At 37.9% G+C, this 18,944-nt stretch overlaps 1 long non-coding RNA gene across 1 annotated transcript; it reads right to left on the bottom strand.

Annotated features, from left to right (window-relative positions):
* Nucleotides 1-4,874: 4,874 nt before the first annotated feature.
* Nucleotides 4,875-5,346, bottom strand: LOC113705637 (uncharacterized). The gene is made up of 2 exons (XR_003451944.2): nucleotides 5,265-5,346; nucleotides 4,875-5,027 (listed from the first exon to the last, which is right to left on the bottom strand). It is a non-coding gene; the product is annotated as an uncharacterized lncRNA (long non-coding RNA).
* Nucleotides 5,347-18,944: the final 13,598 nt, after the last annotated feature.

The raw sequence follows: 18,944 nt of genomic DNA, 5'->3' as shown, positions 1-18,944 counted from the left end.
TTTTGTTTTCTTTTCCTTGCATTTTGGGTCAAATATTTCGGCTATAAGGGCTAAGGATGAGGGAGATATTTTGCAACAATATCAAGGATATGTGGTGGTAGGGAAATGGTAGTCAAATAGTGTGTTCAATCGGTAGTGATCAATACCCGTCGGTTTTAGCCATTTTTCCTTAAATCGCGTATACTAGGGTTTTAACTTATAATTCACTAACTTATTATTACCACTTCTAATCACACACTTAATATTATCTAAAACTCACTCTTAACCACCAAATTTGATCCACACTCCGTACCGAATAGTCACACTACGAAAAAAGTAAAAACCCTAATTCGCTCTAACTTGAAAACGGACAACGAAAATCCTTACTTCTATATTCATTTACACTTGTTGTGGGGTGATTGGGTAGTAAGGCTATTATAAAGTAATAATTTCCAAATAAAAGGGGATTTTAAGAAAAAATATAAGAAAATTTTTCTAGTCGTCACACTCTCTCCCTCTTAAAGAAATTTCGTCCTCGAAATTTTTTTTTCAAAAGGTGATTTAGTATGTAACACAGTAAATTAACTAAAACAACAAGTTATCACGCACCAAATACACAAGGAGACATATACACAATATAATGCACCATATACACCAAGAGACATTTCAAGTTAGAAAAGTCAAGTGCAGCAAGTACTATATATGTAGGTATTAACATGCCACAAGTAAATGACATGTAGGAACAACGCAAGGGCAAAACGAAAGAAAACGCGACTTGTCGTCCCACACTCTGTGAAAATCACCCCCGTCCGATTTCTTACTCCACTTCTCAAGGTGCCCGTTGATCTCTAGTACTCATTCTAGCCAAACAAAAGCCTGTTCATGTTCCCAAAATGCAAGTCTGAAGTACTTAGCGGCACTTCAGCTCTGGAGTACTCAGGCACGAGAATCCGAAATAAGATAATTCACATCTCGAGCTAGTCAGTCCCAAGAGTAAACTATCTACAATCGAAATTCCTACCTGACGTACCTATCTATGGTCCTCAGATACCATGAGAAAGATTTAAGGCCTATAACATTTATGATTCATAGCTTATGCTCGAACGAGCATTTAGTCCTTCATACTTATTCATCACTTAGTCCAAGCTCACTCCGCGCAGAGACCACGCGAAGCAGACTCTGATACCAACTGTGACGCCCCACTTCTCCCAAGGGCAAACCCGATGGTATCGGCGGGATGCCTGCCTTGCTCGCGCCAGGACTCGATACTCTAAAACTAGAAAATAGATTCACGCCAAAAGAAAGTTCTGTTTAAACGATTACAGCTTCCAAAGTTGCATAAACTAGTACATCAAGTCATACATACCACGAGTACCAGAAAGTAAACCCTAGAAAAGCTGATAACTACAACCATCACGACAACTATACATATTACTCGTCAACTTATAACAAGTACAAGTTCAACTCATCTATAATCAAAACACTAAACACCTTCCCGAGCGATCCCCACGTCGACCCGCTGCTAAGGAAAACAAATAGAATGGGGTAAGTTATATGCTTAGTGAATAATCAGGGGTAAAAATGTAAAATCACATAATTAAACAAGTAAATCGGGATATTTCACATCAATAACAGAAAAGTAACATCACAATGGTAGGATACGGGTGGCTCCAAAACCAGTTTAATTCTCCGAGCTTGAATGCCTGTTGACACTCCAACCAAAGTACTCATGGTCCGTCGACTCCACTTAATTTTTCCCGTTCACCTTATCAACCCCCGCTGGCCAGTCAACAGCACACAGCAGCTCGAGCGAAACAAAATAACTTAGATTTCGTCAAAGCTTTAACAAAGAACTAAATCCCAAGTTTAGCATGGAACTATCTTCGACCAAACTCCCGCTGGCTCGAATAGTTCGTCTACCCTTGGAACCGGGTTGGAACCAAACCCTGAGATATCTGATCTCTCAATAGATGGTGTAACGCCTCCACTTCTCCCAAAGGCGAATCCAAGGGTATCTGCGGGACGCTTGCCCAACTCTCGCCAGGACTCGGTACAAATTCAATTTAAACTTAAGAATAACCAATTAGTGCTAAAAGTCGAAAATATAAAGAATGGTCAATTCCTTAATAATCGATCAAGTCTTACATCATAAGTTACCAAAATATCCTACAATCCCAAAATATACAGTTTCCAAAAGTTGCCTAAACAAATACATTTAAAATTCTAATAAAAAGCCATCAAGTCGACCTCTCCATAATTCCTTCCATTTCAACTCCTGTTAAAGAATGCAAGTCTAACGGGGTGAGCGGATGCTCGTAAGGCCAAGAAAACATGCAACAGACATAATACAAATAGCAGTAGCACTTACTCAAGAATGAAAGCTATAACATTCAGGTGATAAACAATTTATAATAAAATACCCTTGAGTAGGATATAGGAGCTCTCATGAGCTAATTCCTATTTGCTTTGCCAAAGTTCAATCCAATACCTCCTTATGATGACATTCCGTCACCCGATTAGGTAATCAAGTCCGTAGAATTTCACTTTTCCAATTATGGTTTTGAGTCGACATGAGAGGTACCTCTCACCCGAATCGGTGTGGTACATACTATCGCTCAGTAGTCGATTATACATTTATGGTTCTGAGTCGAATGAGAGGTACCTCCCACCCGAATCGGTGTGGTACATGCTATCGCTCAGTGGTCGATGAGACATCGCTCCAATCGACTTAGGCTTTGCTTATAGTTCTGAATCGAACGAGAGGTACCTCCCACCCAAATCAGTGTGGTACATACCATCGCCCAGTAGTCGATAAGACATCGCTCCAATCGACTTAGAAAGGTTTGTGGTTTTGAGACGACATGAGAGGTACCTCCCACCCGAATCGGTGTGGTACATACTATCACTCAGAGAACCGATCATTTATTTAGGGTTTTGAGCCGACATGAGAGGTACCTCCCACCCGAATCAGTGTGGTATATGCTATCGTTCAGAGACCCGATTATACGATTATAATTGTAAGGGTTCATGATATTCAGTCCAAGCAACAAATACCGTTATAGGCCAATCAGCACACTCCAATCGGCAGTCATACAGTTCAATTATAAATCGAGAAGATTCACTCCAACGACATATACAGCCATAGCATATAATGCAATACAATTTAGGCAATTCAATTACAATTTATTTTATTGAGAATGCATTCGATAAAGTACACACTCGACTCAGCAGTTATAACCCATCACTTCCATATTGAGCAATTCACATAATTTTCAAATATTCATGCACTTGACACTCACCAAATAAACAAAAAAGAAATGTCACTTGACTTTCAGGTGTCCACCGTGAAATCCTCTTGAAGGTTCTCGTGCGAGCCTGAGCAATTAATAGTGAATTATCATTTATATACCCCAATTATCACGAATGATTGTACACTTGTATCATCCAAGAAAATCTCACGAAAGCGAGCCTAAATTACTCACGAATCAAGACTAAAAACTGAGATTTTTAAAATACAAGAGAAATCTAGTTTTCATCTTTGAAATCAAGTGTAAAACATTCATGGGATATCGAGGGAAAAAGGAGAAGTCGAAAAACTCCATTTCCTTATGTTTCGAAAATTTCAGTTTTGATACAAGATCTTTGAAAAATCGTATCTCACTCATTACAAGTCTAAAATTGGAAAACTTGGTACCGTTGGAAACTTCTTCCAAAGTACTAAAACTTCCTAGAAGACACTTTTCCATGATTCTAAATGTATGACATTCGAAATGTGGCTCAAAGTGGCTATTTTGGGCCATTCAGACAGTTTTGGGTTGATTTTCGACAAAGTTTGGAAATTCGGCAAAATTCATTCAACACGAACTAGCCTCTCCAATTTGGAACTCAATTAGATTTACAATCAAAGTTTAAAACACAATAAGCAGAACAGGAATCAGAGTTTTGAGTATTGAGAGACATCAGTCCAAAATTGGTCACATTTCGCAAACTATTCAGTCATTTTCCAGATTTAAAGACTATCTTGGAAATATCATTTGGCCATTGATTTGGCATTAGAAATACACCAAAATTGGTACACTAAATCCTCCATGTGTGAACAACCTTTCTACCAAGTTTCATGTAAAAATTCCCACGGGAAGGCAGTCGTTAAAACTAGGGTGCAAACGAGCCGAGTCGAGTTGAGTTTTTAACTTATCGAGTCGAGTTAGGCTTATTTATATGCGAGCTCGAGTTCGTCGAGCTCGAAAAATGAAGCTCGAGCTTGACTCGATATAGACAAAGGGGCACTCGAGATCGACTCGATTATAGCTCGCGAGCTTAGCTCGATTTTGGCTCGCGAGCAGCTCGCCACATTAGCTCAAATTTTGCTCGATTTTTCGGCTCGTGATGAGCTCGAAATTAGCTGACTTTCTCAAAATTTAGGCAAAAAATAGAATTTTTGTCCGCATATTTTTGGTAAAATTTAAGAATAATAACAGCAATTTTCACATAATCTTGATTTGAGAGGTACAAATTATCCACTAATATAATCATAAACATATAATATATAAAAATCTAAATGTTCAACATTTGAAATTTTTAGTTACCAACAAATTTCAAATATAAATTGTGTCTTCAGCAATTCATCGTCAAGCCAAGCTGTAATTATGCTCTTCAACTCTAATTACATTAAGAAGCAAGAGAAACCAGCAAATGAGCTATTCAAAAAGAAAAAAAGAAAGAAAGAAAAATAGCAGCCAAAAAAATGTCAAAAAATCAGCCTGTTAATTGAGAAATTGAGCACAAAAAATCAGCAAAAATATAGCTTTAACACAGCTAAAAATAAGCCATAAAAAGGGGCCAAAGAACAACCAAAAATTGCCATATCCAAATTAGCTAAAAATCCGTCTTTGTCAAAAAAAACATGAACGCTCTATGAAAGTGCTCATCATTCTCCATCCTCTGCAAGTGTATCGTCACTGCTACAAACTCTCCATAGTCCAGAACTCCATTTCCATCAATATCAGCCTCAAGATGGGTTCCCCAGTCAATGTATCTGCTTCAAGCCCCTAAGTTGGACCACCGTAGAAGAAAAAACAAAAGAACATCATGGGGGTCCACAACTACCTCTTTTGCAATAGATCTAAAGCTTTGAATGATAAAGCTTTGAAAGGATGGATCTACCGAGCAGGGGAAGAAAGCAAGAAAGCTATTATCCATAGGTCTAAAGCTTTGAAAGGAGGGGGCTGCCAAGCTGGGGAAGAAAGAAAACGGAAAAGGAAAAGGAAGAGAAGCTGAGTACATACCTGCAAAAGCTGGGTGGAGCTGGTGGAGGTGGAGCTGCCGGAAGTGGGAATTTGGAGTTTGGGAGTTGGGAATCGGCAGGAGTCGACAGAGGAAGTGAGGATTTGGGAATTAGGTAAATCGACGGAGAAAATGAGAAATAGTCATAAACTTGTAAATTTTAATTGATATAGGGGTTTTTCTATAATTTCACAGTTATTCGAGCCTATCGAGCCTATGAAATAAAGACTCGTGCTCAGCTCGTTTATATTAACTAGCGGCTCGAACTCGACTCGAGCTCGGTCAACACGAGCTCGAGCCGAGCTTTCACCCGAGCTGCTCGCGAGCAGCTCGGATCGTCAGCAGGCCTAGTTAAAACAACCAAAGTTCAAGAAATACTTCAAGGCTAATCTGTCTTCTCACTTTTCTTTTGCTTGCAAAAGTTTTGTGCAATGAAATCAGTTCTAAATCACTCCATTTTCGAAACCAAGAGTCCATAAACATCCACTAAGTAATTTAAAAGTAATGAACATCACAACTTTCAAAATATAACTCCCCAAATCAGATTTGACCATTTGGTCAAGAGAAAAGGAAAAAGTTTTCCAGATTTCAAAAGCAAAGTTTGGGACATCTGTTGGGCATCAAGAAGGACTTGGAATGACATCAAACTTGGCGGCATCATACTACCATATGAGGGCTATTCCACTGTAAAATTTCATAGATAAATAAGCACCGGAAGTTGGTTAACCAAACAACCAAAGTTTCGAAAAATCCTAAGGCAAAACTGCCTTGAACTTTTTTGTTTTCCATTCCAAACATTTGGCCAAGGAAAATCCTTCAAACATGATTTATTCGGGTAGGAAAAGCCTAAGGAACATTCATGGTACATTTGGTAAGTGTTTTAACTCAAAGAAATTCAATTGGCAAGTCCACACCAAGTCTAGCTTCAATTCTGCCCAAAGTTTAGGGTTTTCAAGAACAGGGTAGGTTTTGTATTCTGATGACTAATCACTCAATTTAACTCGGAATTGAGCATGGTTGGTGGTGTTGGAAAATACATTCATAAAACTATAATTTCATAGAAGAAATTGTTCGGAATTTCAGCACACAAATAGCTCAAATTCGAGCCTCAATTTGTAGCTTCTGAACTTCGTTCCAGGAAAACAGAGAAACAAGACAGTCAACTTTAAATGGTTGGTACGGGATACTCTGGTGGAATTAGGGGTTGAGTTTCATACCGTTGGAAAACTGGGAATGTCTAGTTTCAAATGCCATAGACAGCACTTGATTTTGACATCGGAGCACAGATTTATGGATGAAACAAGAAGGCTATTTGAGCATTACGGGAAATTTTTCCAGGTTTGCTAGCTTTGTGAGATTAATCCATTTGACCAACCAAACCTCAATATTTTTTGATGAAACTTTATACACCATCTATACAACATATAAACATCATATACAAGCCATTAAAACCTCAAAATTCAGCAAAAAGAGGCACGATCATAACAGGGGCAGAATTGGAAACTTTACATCCATGCACTCCTTGTAGTTTATACTAGCTATGCACCATTAATCTACCAATATCAGCACAAAACCAACATTAAATCCATCATCAAGCATCACATCAGCCATCAATCCAAGAGTGGGTGTTCATAGAGCCCGCATTCAAAAGTTTCCAACAATAACAAGCCACCCACATGAATATCTAAGTTCATAAGTGTAAATCAATTTCCGTAGGCCAAGAATTTGAGGGTTGATCGTCACTTGTGCTGGTGAACAAGGGTAGAATTCGGCCCACTCTTAGCTCAAAAAAAAAGTGAAAAGCTCCCCCTTTTTGTAGCTTAAGATGATCTCCAAGTATTAAGTTAAGTGTGTGTGAAATTTGGAAAGAATTGGAGATAGATGATTTGTGTAAGATTTAGAGATGAAAAATGAAGAACTCCTTGGGTTATTTTTGTAGCTGATGGCCGGCCACTTTGTGAGGAAGAGAGAGAGTGTTTTTGATCTAATTTGGCTTCCTAAGGAAGCTTCATTTGCGTGGCCAGAATTGGTGCAAAAGTCAACTCTTCAATAATGCGCGTACGCGCGCGTTTTGTGCTCGATTCCTCTCGCGTTCGTTTCAGTAGTGCACTAAACCTCCAATGTACTTATATTCATACTATTATTATCCACTCTTAAAGATATAAAATGAAGGTCTATAGGCTCCCAATGAATCGTGCGCGCAAAAATGCGAATTTCCAATTTAAGCGCGATAAAGCGAAACTTCCAAGAAATTCTTATAACGATAGTACTACTAACCATCACCTGAGTACTTAAACATAAAATTACCTATTTTAGAACCAAGATACAAGTTTCCAATTTTCCAAACTTATAGTACCCTCAATCGGGTAAAATTTCCAAACACGTTTTCACTATTTTCATTAAACGAGCTTCCAAAAATTAATTTTTGAAACAAGTCACTTTAAAAATATAAGCATGTCATAGATCCTTGCAACTGGGTCTAAAGAGGATGAAATAAATTGTTTAGAGAAAACGGGTGGCTAAATAATTAATTGAGCCATTAAAATAAGATTAAAATAAGAAAAAAAATTCGAGTCCTCACAGATGGTATCTCTCAACAAAGTACACAACAAAGTACTTACTCCAAACAGCACATAACAAATGGGGTTCAATTCAAGTCATGTAATCACCCCCATCAGCACACAGCAAAAGGGTGATACTCAAGTCATGTAATAACCCTCATCAACACACAGCAAAAGGGTGATATTCAACATAAGGCACGTATTCTCACATAGGAAGTCAAAACAAAGGATGGGTTTAGGTCGAGTGAGAAAAAGTACACCCTCGCCTAAGTACCCATTTAACATATACAAAGCACTTTAACAATTCCACATCAATAACAACCCAATTACTCACTTGATAAAGCTTGGCACGAAAAACGATACAATTCACTGAGTTTGACCGTCACCGTCAAATGCCCCACAATTTGTGTTGACAGATTATATACACACATAAGTGAAACGGCCATACAATAGCAGTTTATAACTTAAACGATCGAATACGGTCGAAAACGGTTAAAAATAATAAAAAAGGTAAAAAATGACGTTAAGGCCAAAAGAATGTCGAAATTGGCCGAAACGGCTGGAATGGTAACAAAATAACAAAAATAATTTTAAACGGTCCAAAATGGCAAAAACGTTTGAGAAATGCAAGGGCGCATGCGCGGAAATGAAAATGTTACAAAATGAGTTACACGATTTTTGGCCGTAACTGGAACTGTGGTTATCGAATCAAAACGTACTAGGTAGTGTTTCAAAACTTAAACAAAAGGTTACAACTTCCATGAAGACACCTCGACCCAGTTTTTAGTGTATTCCAGTCACATTTGTAAAATATAGAACTAGAACTCCAAAGGCTAGGTTAGTCCTCTAGTGAAACTTTGGCGGCATGTCCCTTGTGTTTACCCATTTTCCAGCCATTTATGGCTTCAATATTTTCCTCCAACAGTCCCAAAGTCACACATAAAATAACCTTATTTTAATAGCCATTCAATAGGCTCAAAGTCATACAAATAAAAAATTAAACTAGGTATATGTCCGGAAATGAAATGTAAGGCATAAATCAAAATATAGATTTGCAGTCACTTAGCGTAACGAGCACAACCGAAGCTAAACTTATCGGATTTATGTACAATTGATACCGTTTTGAAGCTAAGACAAAGGCCTACAACTTTGATGAAGATCACTCAGTCTAGTTTGTAGCGTAGCTAGGTCAAAGTCTCAAATAACAGAACTAGAATCTCACATTCAGGCTTGTTAACCGCCTTAGGCGTAAATGATAATAACTCAGGCTACCGAAATCCGATTAAGACGTTTTCAAGGGCATTGGAAAGCTAATATATAGTACTACAACTTTCATGTTTTGGCTAAATACTAGTTCAGTGCGTATCAAGGTGAAAAGACACGATCAGATTGATGAAATGTCAAAACTGTCCATTGGGATAACCTATTGTAGTCAGGGGTATTTTTATCTTTTCACAGGAAACATTTCTCCGATTCAGCTGAAATTTAGTATGTAAACATAAAATGTCATTTTCTACAACTTTCATGTTTTGTGCTAAGCCTAATTCAGCCTCTAACATAATGAACTGGAACCGGGCAGAACTGAAGCAACAATTTCCAGAAATCTGGAATTTTGTTGTATTCAAGCTATAATTCACATTTCTACCTTAAAACCCCCCTACTTTCTCCTTTACAAGATTATATACCATATAACACCTAACCAAAAGGAATTATAAGTAAATCAATCAAAACTCTAACTTAAAATTCATCACTCCAATCATTAAAACCACTTGAAATAGGCATCACAAGCACAATTCTAAACTTAATACCCAACTTAATCATGAGTAATGGAGAAAGAAAGGGTGATCAACCATTATACCTCAAGACAAGAGATTGCAAGAGTGATCCTCCACTTCTCCTTGAAATTTTTGGTTCCTTAAGCTTCCCAAACTTCCAAACTAGTGATTAATCGGTTTAGTTTTTCTTGTTTGCAAGCAAAAGGTTGGATTCAAGGTTGAAAATTGAAAACTCTTTTCACTCTTTTGCCTCTCCTTGCTCTCGGCCAAAACAGAAAAAAAATGGCAAAGAATGAACTCAAATGAAAGATAAGAATGGAAGACATTGGCTTGGTCAAGGAACCATAGGTGGCCAACACTTGTCACCACCAAAACCAACTAAAATTTTGTTTTCTTTTCCTTGCATTTTGGGTCAAATATTTTGGCTATAAGGGCTGAGGATGAGGGAGATATTTTGCAACAGTATCAAGGATATGTGGTGGTAGGGAAATGGTAGTCAAGTGGTGTGTTCAATCGGTACTGATCGATACCCGTCGGTTTTAGCCGTTTTTCCTTAAATCGCGTATACTAGGGTTTTAACTTATAATTCACTAAGTTATTATTACCACTTCTAATCACACACTTAATATTTTCTAAAACTCACTCTTAATGACCAAATTTGATCCACACTCCGTATCGAATAGTCACACTATGGAAAAACGTGAAAACCCTAATTCGTTCTAACTTGAAAACGGACAATGAAAACCCTTACTTCTATATTCATTTACACTTATTGTGGGGTGATTGGGTAGTACGGCTATTATAAATTAATAATTTCCAAATCAAAGGGAATTTTAAAAAAAAATATAAGAAAATTTTTCCAGTCGTCACACTCTCTCCCTTTTAAAGAAATTTTGTCCTCGAAATTTTTTTTTTCAAAAGGTGATTTAGTATGTAATACAGTAAATTGACTAAAACAACAAGATATAACGTACCAAATACACAAGGAGACATATACATAATATAATGCACCATATACACCAAAAGACATTTCAAATTAGACAAAGTCAATTGCAGCAAGTACTATATATGTAGGTATTAACATACCACAAGTAAATGACATGTAGGAACAATGCAATGGCAAAACGAAAGAAAACGCGACTTGTCGTCCCACACTCAGTGAAAATCACCCCCGTCCGGTTTCTTACTCCACTTCCCAAGGTGCCCGTTGATCTCTTGTAATTATTCTAACCAAACAAAGCCTGTTCATGTTCCCAAAATGCAAGTCTCAAGTACTTAGCGGCGCCTCAACTCTGGAGTACTCAGGCACGAGAATCTGAAATAAGATAATTCACATCTCAAACTGGCCAGTCCCAAGAGTAAACTATCTACAATCGAAATTCCTACCTGACGTACCTATCTATGGTCCTCAGATACCATGAGAAAGATTTAAGACCTGTAACATTTATGATTCATAGATTATGCTCGAACGAGCACTTAGTCCTTCATACTTGTTCATCACTTAGCCCAATCTCACTCCGCGCAGAAACCACGCGAAGCAGGCTCTGATACCAACTATAACGCCCCCACTTCTCACTCTGCCTAGCTCGCGCCAGGACTCGATACTCTAAAACTAGAAAATAGATTCACGCCAAAAGAAAGTTCTGTTTAAACGATTACATCTTCAAAAGTTGCATAAACTAGTACATCAAGTCATACATACCATGAGTACTAGAAACTAAACCCTAGAAAAGCTGATAACTACAACCACCACGACAACTATATACATCTTACTCGTCAACTTATAACCAGTACAAGTTCAACTCATCTATAATCAAAACACTAAATACCTTCCCGAGCAATCCCTGCATCGGCCCTCCTGCTAAGGAAAACAAATAGAATGGGGATATTTCACATCAATAACAGAAAAGTAACATCACAATGGTGGGATACGGGTAGCTCCAAAGCCAGTTCAATTCCCCGAGTTTGAACACCTGTTGACACTCCGTCAACCAAAGTACTCATGGTCCGTAGACTCCACTTAACTTTTCCCGTTCACCTTATCAACCCCCACTGGCCAGTCAATAGCACACAGCAGCTCGAACGAAACAAAATAACTTAGCTTTCGTCAAAACTTTAACAAAGAACTAAATCCCAAATTTAGCATGGAACTATCTTCGACCAAACCCCGGCTGGCTCGAATAGATCGTCTACCCTTGGAATCAGGCAGCAACCAAGCCCTGAATATCCGATCTCTCAATAGATGGTATGACGCCCCTACTTCTCCCAAGGGCGAACCCAAGGGTATCTGCGGGACACCTGCCCAACTCTCGTCAGGACTCGGTATAAATTCAATTAAAACTTAAGAATAACAAATTAGTATTAAAAGTCGAAAATATAAAGAAAGGTCAATTCCTTAATAATCAATCAAGTCTTACATCATAAGTTACCAAAATATCTTACAATCCTAAAATATACAGTTTCCAAAAGTTGTCTAAACAAATACATTCAAAATTCTAATAAAAGGCTATCAAGTCGACCTCTCCATAATTCCTTCCATTTCAACTCCTGGTAAGGAAATCAAGTCTAACGGGGTGTGCGGATGCTCGTGAGGCCAAGAAAACATGCAACAAACATAATACAAGTAGCAGTAGCACTTACGCAAGAATGAAAGTTATAACATTCAGGTGATTCACAATTTATAATAAAATATCCTTGAGTAGGATATAGAAGCTCTCATGAGCTAATTCCTATTTGCTTTGCCAAAGTTCAATCCAATACCTTCTTGTAGTGACATTCCGTCTCCCGATTAGGTAATCAAATCCGTAGAATTTCACTTTTCCAATTATGATTTTGAGTCAAAATGAGAGGTACCTCCCACCCGAATCAGTGTGGTACCTACTATCGCTCAGTAGTCGATTATACGTTTATGGTTCAGAGTCGAATGAGAGGTACCTCCCACCCGAATTGGTGTGGTACATACTATCGCTCAGTGGTCGATGAGACATCGCTCCAATCGACTTAGGCTTTGCTTATAGTTCTGAGTCGAATGAGAGGTACCTCCTACCCAAATCGGTGTGGTACATACTATCGCCCAGTAGTCGATGAGACATCGCTCCAATTGACTTAAAAAGGTTTGTGGTTCTGAGACGATATAAGAGGTACCTCTCACCCGAATCGGTGTGGTACATACTATCGCTCAGAGAACCGATCATTTATTTAGGGTTTTGAACCGACATGAGAGGTGCCTCCCACCCGAATTGGTGTGGTACATGCTATCGCTTAGAGACCCGATTATACGATTATAATTGTAAGGGTTCAAGACATTCAGTCCAAACAACAAATACCGTTATAGGCCAATGAGCGCACTCCAATCGGCAGTCATACAGTTCAATTATAAATCGAGGAGATTCACTCCAACGACATATACAGCCATAGTATATATTGTAATGCAATTTAGGCAATTCAATTACAAATTATTTTATTCAGAACGCATTCGATAAAGTACACACTCGACTCAGCAGTTATAACCCATCACTTTCATATTGAGCAATTCACATAATTTCCAAATATTCATGCACTTGACACTCACCAAATAAACAAAGAAGAAATGTCACTTGACGTTCAGGTGTCCTCCGTGGAATCCTCTTGAAGGTCCTCGTGTGAGTCTGAGCAATTAATAGTGATCTATCATTTATATACCCCAATTATCACGAATGATTGTACACTTGTATCATCCAAGAAAATCTGACGAAAGCGAGACTAAATTACTCGCGAATCAAGGTTCAAAAGTGGGATTTTTAAAATACAAGAGAAATCTGGTTTTCATCTTTGAAATCAAGTGTAAAACATTCAAGGGATATCGAGGGAAAAAGGAGAATTCGAAAAACTCCATTTCCTTAAGTTTCGAAAATTTCAGTTTTGATACAAGATCTTTGAAAAATCGTATCTCACTCATTACAAGTCCAAAATTGGAAAACTTGGTACCATTGGAAACTTTTTTCAATGTACTAAAAGTTCCTAGAAGACACTTTTCCATGATTCTGAATGGATGATATTTGAAATGTGGCTCAAACTAGCCTCTCCAAAATTGGTCACATTTCGCAAACTGTCCAGTCATTTTCCAGATTTAAAGACTATCTTGGAAATATCATTTGGCCATTGATTTGGCATTAGAAATACACCAAAATTGGTACACTAAATCCTCCATCTGTGAACAACCTTCCTACCAATTTTCATACAAAAATTCCTACGGGAATGCAGTCATTAAAACAACCAAATTTCAAGAAATACTTCAAGGCTAATCTATCTTCTCACTTTTCTTTTGCTTGCAAAAGTTTTGTGCAATGAAATCAGTTCTAAATCACTCCATTTTTTAAACCAAGAGTCCATGAACATCCACTAAGCAATTTAAAAGTAATGAACATTACAACTTTCGAAATATAACTCCCCAAATCAGATTTGACCATTCGGTCAAGAGAAAAGGAAAAAGTTTTCCAGATTTGAAAAGCAAACTTTGGGACATCTGTTGGGCACCGAGAAGGACTTGGAATGACATCAAACTTGGTAGTATCATACTACCATATGAGGGCTATTCCACTTCCAAATTTCATAGATAAATAAGCACCGGAAGTTGGTTAACCAAACAACCAAAGTTTCGAAAAATCCTAAGGCAAAACTGCCTTGAACTTTTTTGTTTTCCATTCCAAACATTTGGTCAAGGAAAATCCTTCAAACATGGTTCATTTGTGCAGGAAAAGCCTAAAGAACATTCATGGTACATTTGGTAAGTGTTTTAACTCCAAGAAATTCAATTGACAAGTCCACACCAAGTCTAGCATCAATTCTGCCCAAAGTTTAGGGTTTTCAAGAACAGGGCAGGTTTCGTATTCCGACAACAAATCACTCAATTTAACTCGAAATTGAGCATGGTTGGTGGTGTTGGAAAATAAATTCATAGAACTATAATTTTACAGAAGAAATCATTCTGAAATTCAGCACACAACAAGCTCAAATTTGAGCCTCAAGTTACAGCTTCTGAACATCATTCCAGGAAAACAGAGAAACAAGTCAGTCATCTTTAAATGGTTGGTATGCCCCCTGCTAAGGAAAACAAATGGAAAGGGGTAAGTTATATGCTTAGTGAATAATCAGGGGGTACAAATGTAACTCACATAATGAACAAGTAAATCAGGATAATTCACATCAATAACAGAAAGGTGACATCACAATGGTAGGATACGGGTGACTCCAAAGCCAGTTCAATTCCCTGAGCTTGAATGCCTGTTGACACTCCGTCAACCAAAGTACTCGTGGTCCATAGACTCCACTTAAACTTCCCCGTTCACCTTATCAACCCCCACTGGCCAGTCAACAGCACACAGCAGCTCGAGCGAAACAAAATAACTTAGCTTTTGTCAAAGCTTTAACAAAGAACTATATCCCAAGATTAGCATGGAACTATCTTCGACCAACCCCCACCTGGCTCGAATAGTTCGTCTAACCCTTGGAACCGGGCTGGAACCAAGCCCTGAGATATCCGATCTCTCAATATATGGTATCTCTCAACAAAAACACAACAAAGTACTTATCCCAAACAGCACACAGCAAATGGGGTTTAATTCAAGTCATGTAAACACCCACATCAGCACACATCAAAAGGGTGATACTCAACATAAGGCATGTATTCTCACATAGGAAATCAAAACAAAGGATGGGCTTAGGTCGAGTGAAATAAAGTACACTCTCGCCTAAGTACCCATTTAACATATACAAGGTACTTCAACAATTCCACATCAATAAACAACCCAATTACTCACTTGATAAAGCTTGGCACGAAAACGATACAATTCACTGAGCTTGACCGTCACCGTCAAAAGCCTCACAATCTGTATTGACAGATTATATACACATATAAGTGAAACGGTCATACAATAGCAGTTTATAACTTAAACGATCGAATACGCTCGAAAATGGTCAAAAATAATAAAAAACGGTCAAAAATGACGTTAAGGCCAAAAGAATGTCGAAATCGGCCGAAACGGCTGGAATGGTAACAAAATAACAAAAGTAGACCTAAACGGTCCAAAATGGCAAAAACAGTTGAGAAATGCACTTGCGCGTGCGTGGAAATGATTTTGCCCATAACTGGAGTTGTGGTTATCGGATCAAAATGTGCTAGGTAGTGTCTCGAAACTTAAACAAAAGGTTACAACTTCCATGAAGATAACTCGACCCAGTTTTTAGTGTATTCAAGTTAAATTTGCAAGATACAGAACTAGAACTCCAAAAGCTAGTTTACCTTTCTCATGAAAATTTGGCGGCATGCCCCTTGTGTTTACCCATTTTTCGGCCATTTATGGCTTCAATATTTTCCTCAAACAAACCCAAAGTTACACACATAAAAATCTCATTTCAATAGCCATTCAATAGACTCAAGACAATACAAGTACAAAAATTAGGCTAACAACAAGTGCTGAAATGAAATTTAACAAAAGACAGATTTGACAGGTTTTTGCGGAATGGGTACATCCGAGGCTACGCTTATCCGATTGGAACACAATTTGTACCGTTTCAAAGCTAAGACACAGGGCTACAATTCTCATGAAGATCACTTAGTCAAATTTTCAGTGTAACCAAGTCAAATTCCAAATTTATAGAACTGAATTCCAACTAATCGGCTAATTAACCATACTACCTTTAAATGGCCATATCTCAGGCTACCAAAGTCCGTTTAAGGTGTTCTTGATGGCATTGAAATGCTAAGACAGAGTACTAAAACTTTCATGTTTTATAAAATGTCTAAATCAACACATATCATAGTGAACAGACACAGTTAATTGGATGAATCTGTCTAAAACGGTTCACTGGAAACATCCTAGGGCAGCAAGGGTATTTTGGTCTTTTCACAGGCTACGTTGCTCCAATTGGGTTGAAATTTTGTAGACACCTGTAAAATATCATTCTCTACAACTTTCATGTTTTGTACCAAGCTTAATTCGGCCTCTAACATCATGAACTGGAACCGGTCAGAACAGGGCTACAATTTTCCAGAAATCTGGAATTTTCAGTTTCAAAGGAAACTTTCTTCAATCCTTGCTTCAATCACTACCAAAACCCCTTATATAATCTTAGATACAACATATATTAACCATACAGCAAGTATGGGCAACAATCCTTCAAACCCTAACTCATATAACTAAAAAAAAACATACACTATCCACCCAAATCATGATAATAATTAGGGTTAAAAACAAAAAAGCCCCCTGTGATAAACCTAATACACAGAAAAGCCCCCCATGGTTTCAAAATATACAACACGACCCCTCATGCTTTGAACTAAATTGTAAAGGTGACGGAATCCGTTAAACTTAACGGAAATGACTTATTGGAACCTAAAAAAAAATTTTTATACCTAATTTTTATCAAATATACCTATTCTACCCCTTAACTCTCAATTCTCTCTACTTAGAAAATAAAATAAATGATTTTTTTGAGCTATCTTTTATTTAATTATATCAGGGTATTTTGGTCATTTTGACCATTTCCGTTAAGTTTAACGGATTCCGTCACCTTTACAATTTAGTTCAAAGTATGAGGGGTCGTGTTGTATATTTTGAAACCATGAGGGGCTTTTCTGTGTATTAGGTTTATCACAGGGGGTTTTTTTGTTTTTTACCCTAATAATTATCATCCACTACAAATTTAAGGTGCTAAGCCAATTTAAATAAGATCAAGAGTAAGAAATGGGGAAATCAGCCTTATTACCTTGCTAAAGTGACTACCAAGAGCAACCCTAGCTTTTCCTTTCAAAATTTCACCAACACCTCACTAGCTAAACACTCAAAGAAGGTTTTAATCGGTTTAGTTTTTTGTTTCTTCACTTGGATGATCCAATTTTAAGATGAAATGGTGAAGCTCTCCCTTGGGTTTTTCTCTCTCTCTCTATCTCCGCCAAACAACAGAAAAATGAGGAAGAAAGGCTGCTCCATGGTGATAAGAAGGTAAGAAAAAAAAATCAACCAAAGAGCCATAGGGTGGTGACACTTGTCACCACCAAAGCCATGCAAATTTTTCTCTCTCTCGCTTGCATTTTTGGCCACAAATTTCGGCCAAGAGGATAGCTATGAGGATGGCTATTTTTCACCAATATCAAGGTTATGTGCTGGTAAGGAAATGGTAGTCAAGTGGGGTGTTCAATCGGTAGTGCACGGTACACGTCGGTTCGCACCGTTTTTCCTTAAATCACACATACTAGGGTTTTTACTTCCTATTCACTAACTTTTTATTATTGCTTCTAATCACATATTATTTCTCACCCAAAAGTCACTTTTAAGCACCAAATTTGATCCTCGCTCCGTACCGGATAATCACATTACGAAAAAACGTGAAAACCCTAATTCACTCTAACTTAAAAACGGACAACGAAAACCCTACTTCTATTTTCGTTTGCACCTATTGTGGTGTGATTGGGTAGTAGGATTATTATAAAACCATAAGTTCCAAATAAAAAGAGATTTTTAAGAAAAACGTGAGGGTTTTACAATTCCATAAATCGAATTTAGGGTTTCGGTTAAAATGTGAGAAATTTGAGAAAACGGTCAGTCACAAGTGAAACTAGGGTTTTGATTAGACTTTTAGGGTTTCTAGTCTTTTAAAACAAACAAGGTTTTAAATCAAACCCAAAGAAATAACTTTAGTATCTTTTTTGAACAAAGTAATGTTTTAAAAATAAAAATAAACTAAAGAAACCGTAATATCCTCCTTGAGACTAATCAAAAGATAATCCTAAAAGTTGGGGTATCACAATCTCCCCTCCTTCAAAGAATTTCGTCCTCGAAATTGCAATCAACGAGCTAAGGGTTGGAATACTCAAATACCTCATTAACGAGTTCATCAGTAGTGGTAAAGATTACCTCAAGAATTGGTCACTCTAGGTATCGCAATCCAAGATTCAACCGTATAATCCATATCTCACAGTCTCAATGGTCTTTAAATATCTTGTAAAACGAGTAGAAGGAAACCTCAATACGATGGAAAATAGGGAAGGTACCTTCGGTGATTGCCAATGGGTCTGTCACCTCTTGGCTTCCTATTGCATAGGTCCTTGCCGGCACTTTCGGTCGATTACCCGTTGCATTGGTCGGCTTAGACGTGTTCCCTTCTGCCCTTGGCAAATTTCCTTCTTTTGACAGGTGAGGGCACTGAGCAATCAGATGCTCAGCACTACCACATCGGTAGCATTTCCGTACCTGTCTTTTTTTCCAACAATTATCTTCCATGTGGTTAGTAGCCCCACAATATCCACATGCCATTCTAGGTCCTGATGTCGGACCTCCTTGTGAGGTACCCCTTTGGGTCTCTCTCC

Source organism: Coffea arabica, chromosome 8c (assembly GCF_036785885.1).
Source record: "Coffea arabica cultivar ET-39 chromosome 8c, Coffea Arabica ET-39 HiFi, whole genome shotgun sequence".
In the NCBI taxonomy this organism is placed as follows: Eukaryota; Viridiplantae; Streptophyta; class Magnoliopsida; order Gentianales; family Rubiaceae; genus Coffea; species Coffea arabica.
The sequence above is the reverse complement of the archived record's forward strand: the minus strand, read 5'-3'. Positions and strand labels throughout refer to the sequence as shown.